Raw genomic sequence first — 4505 nt, forward strand, 5'->3', positions numbered from 1 at the left:
AATACATACGCAACAACTGTCATTGTAGCTCTCCTGGAATATAAACTGTAATCTGTTTATTGCGGTGTAATACAGTAATTACTGTGCTGTTAAAATAAAATAAAAGTGCTAAGTTACCCGTGTGAATGTTAGAAATGAATGCTGTTGTAAACACACTCGTAATTTTGTTTTCATAATTTTGACAACTTTAACATTGACATTAGTGTTTGGTAGTGTGTGTGACAAGTGACAACTACCATAGACAAAGTACCTCGGCAAGGTGCAGTGAGAAACGTATTTCTATGCGAGGTGCAGTCGGGAATTAAAAGTGCTGCTATAATTACAGCTATTGCTCCCATGACAACCAATCAGAATACCGCCACTACGCCATGACAACCAATCAGAATACCGCCACTACGCGCTCTACCGGGGTAAATGTGACGCAAGATGCAAATGAAAAAAATCTATCTGACAATATTCAAAAAATGTTCAGAAAGGAGTTTGATTTAATGAAAACCTGTTTTGAAAATAAATTAGAAGAGCAATCCAAAATCTATGAGAACGAAATGGATGAATTATTAGAAAAAAACTTGATTATCCTGAAACAGATGAAATTTTTTTCTGAAAAATATGATGAACTAAATAGAAAATGTGAGAAAATGATAATTGAGAATAAATGTCTCTCCGAAAACATAAAAAATAAAAGCGACGACCTGAAAAATGACATCAAAAAATAACTTTAAATGAATCCTTTGCTGAGAAAGTAAAAAAACATGAGCCTATGGTAATGATTAAACCGAAAAATAAACAAGAAAATTTCAAAACTACAATGGAATTACTACAATTAAAAAAATATTGATCCCATAAACTACGGTGTGACGGGTGTAAGAAACGCAAAAGATGGTGGAATAATAGTTGAATGTAAAAATGCGTCGAATATAGACAAGATGTGTGAAGAGGTAAAGGGAAAATTAGGAGACAAATACGATATTAAAAAAATTACAGCGAAGAAACCAAGTATCAAAATTGTTGGAATAACACAGAAGCAAGACAGAGAGGAAATCGAAACAAAAATAAAATCACAAAATGAAGAAATATTCGAAAAAAGTTCAAATATTGAAGTAACTTACATAAAAGAGTTTAAAAATAAAAGAGACCAGATAAATTATACAGTATATGCGGAAGTCGACGGAAACACTTACATGAGAATAATAAAGGCCGAAGAGATATATATAGGGTGGTACAGATGCCGGGTGTACAATAATATAAATATAATGAGATGCTTTAAGTGCAACGGGTTTAACCATAAAGCGCTAAATTGTAAAAATGAGATTTCATGTCCAAAATGTGCGAAATCCTATGACATCAAAAACTGCGACGAAGGGTATGATTGTTGCATCAATTGTAAAAAGGCAAATGAAAGATAGAAATTAAACATAAAAATTAATCACCCTGTATGGAGCAAAGACTGTCCAGTATATTGTCGTAAACTTGAATAAGAGAACAGAATGGTAAATTTTTTAGATTAAATTCAAACTTCATAACAATATATTCTTTAAACATCGCTAGTTTATTAGCACATATCGAAGAAGTCGAAGACATGCTAAAAGAATACAAACCGCACATGGTGATGATGAGCGAAACCTGTATTACAGAAGACATTAACCAAAATGAAATAACATTTCAGGGTTATTCGACAGTTAGATGCGACTCATTTAGCAGGCATACAGATGGAGTTATCATTTTAATTCAAAACAATATCTCTTACAAAGTCATAACAAATGCGGTCCTAGATAATAAAAATACCTGGATACTGGCTATTGAAATTCAAAAGGATTTTAAGCGGGGAACCTATGCAGCTATTTATCATTCCCCAAATCAAAATGTTACAAAGTTTTTAGATTTTTTTGAAGAATGGTGTCGCAAACAAATAAATACAAGAGACTTAATAATTATCTATGGAGATTTTAATATTGATATGATGAAATCCAATACAAAAAGCACGAGATTAAAAAGCATAATAAATTGCCTAGGTTAGAAGCAACTGGTCAACACTTATACAAGAATGGGAATAAACTCTAAAACAATGATTGATTTAGTCATTTCAAATGACTTTTATGCAGAAGTTAATGCTGTAGAAGAACTCAAAATATCTGATCACGAAACTATTGCTACTAAAATTAAATATAAAAGTCCGAAGCCACAGGGAATACGAAATATAACGTATAGGAAAATAAATAACTAGAATAAGGATACATTGTGTATAGCATTACAAAACAAAAAATGGATCTGCGATAACCAAGGAAATTTAGACGGAAAAGCCGATGAATTAGTAGGACATCTGAAAACAGTAGTAAATGAGCTAATGCCTTTAACTAATATTATATTAAAAGATACAAATAAATGGTATACGAAATCCCTACATATTCTACAAAAACAAAGAGATACAGCCTATTAAGCCTGTAAAATACAATTCACTGAAGAAAGGAGGGAAACCTATAAGAAACTTAGAAACATGTATAGTACAGAAATAAAACATACCAAAAATTCGTATATCAGGCAAAAAATAATTACCTCTCAAAGTGACTCAAGAAAAATGTGGACTACACTTAAAGAAATTATAAGCGGCAAACAGGGGGAAAACATTAAGGAAGTTCGGTTTCCAGATGGAGTTGAAGATGATACACTTAAAATAGCCCAAAAAATTAACACAAATTTTGTACTTAGTGTCGAAAACATAAATAAGAGTATTCCATTAGTCGCAGATACCTCTTCTCAATCATCGGAAAAAAGAGAGAATAAAAATATTTTCAGGTTTAGTAAAATTGACAATGAGTATTTAATGAAAATCATTAAAACAATGAAACTAAAATCATCGCCGGATGGAATAACTATAAGCATAATCAAAGATGCACTGCCAGCTATAGGAGACTGATTAGTTGCACTAATAAATGAAGCTCTGACTAAGGGAATTTTTCCGCAGTCATGGAAAACCTCCATAATTACTCCAGTACCCAAAATAATAAATGCTAAAAATTTCGAAGACTTCAGACCAATAAATGGATTGCCTAAATATGAACAATTACTAGAATGCATTGTGAAAGAACAGACGAGTAAATTTATAGAAAAAAATAACATTCTAGTAAAAGAACAATCTGGGTTTAGAAATAAATATTCCTGTGAAACAGCAATAAATTATGTGATAAATGAATGGAAAACAGCTATGGATCAGAAGAAAATCACAATAGCAGTGTTCTTGGATTTTAGACGTGCTTTTGAAACAATAGACAGAGAAAGACTAATAATGAAATTGAAGGACATAGGAATTCGTGCTAATTAATTGCAGTGGTTTATTGATTACTTAAAAAATAGAAAACAAAAAACCAAAATTGGAGATACTATCTCTGAAGAACTATTCACATGGCGTGGTCCACCAGTAAATGAAGATGGAAGAATGACTGTATTACCTGAACATACTCCTTTATCAGTGGCTAAATTTCTTACATGGTTTTGCAAACCTTGATAGCATTCCACTCTGAGGTGTCGTTGGTTTTTCCTAATGTAATCTAGGCGACCAGATTGGTAAATAATGTAAGCATGAATTAAATGCTGTTGAAAAAGTTTACCCGCATAATGGATTGGATTATATGTTTCTTCGCACTGCTAATTTACTTGCATAAAACTACATAGCAGTTACAGTATGACATTGAGCAGTACAGAAATCAGCATGATGCTGAAAGCCTGGAGTCCAACCACATTCACCTGATGGAAATAGTAGTGGGAAAACCATGGGATCTAAATGCTTTAATAAAGTTGCCATCCTTTGAGGTCCTTCAACATTTTTAGGTTAAACAGCGATATCTATACCCGATGACAAATTCCCTTCTGTCTGCTACGTAAACCATGGCGATATCGTGAGAACTGGTTAGAGCATTGTACCTCTGATGAACGTGTAAATAATAGACGTATATCTCTCACCTGCCCACCCTCAGCCGCAATGCGTATTTCTTCTTCCTCGACAGCTTCTTTTAGTTCAATCATCAATTATTTGCATTATATTTTTATAGCAATCGGCATAACATGGATGACTCATACGCACTCTAACAGCCTCATCAGGATCATATAGATAAAGCTGAGCATAGGAAGGTATTTTACCTGCAACTTGTATACTTCTGGAAGTCAGATGATAAACCTAACCAAATTTTTTTAAACAATATGGACCATTACCTGGGATATTAGCTATTTGCGCTCCAAATGAGGCAAATCTATTAGCACTGTATACATCTAGTAGCATTTGTATTGACAAACAAAATTCCTAAAGTTTTTAGATTGACTACAATCTCCTGTCAATCATTCGTTAAGTGCTGGAGGATAAGCTAAAATTTGTGGTATATGGCACTTCAATCGCTTGGTAAATTTCCCTCTCATTCGAACATTCCGAAATTTGACCAATTCTGGTAAAATATTGCCCACATACCTTTTAGCCATAGTAATTAAATTGAAATAATAATCTGAAAACAAAATAT

This window comes from Hesperophylax consimilis, chromosome 3 (genome assembly GCF_061612785.1).
Source record: "Hesperophylax consimilis isolate HC1 chromosome 3, BYU_Hcon_1.0, whole genome shotgun sequence".
Lineage (NCBI taxonomy): Eukaryota > Metazoa > Arthropoda > Insecta > Trichoptera > Limnephilidae > Hesperophylax > Hesperophylax consimilis.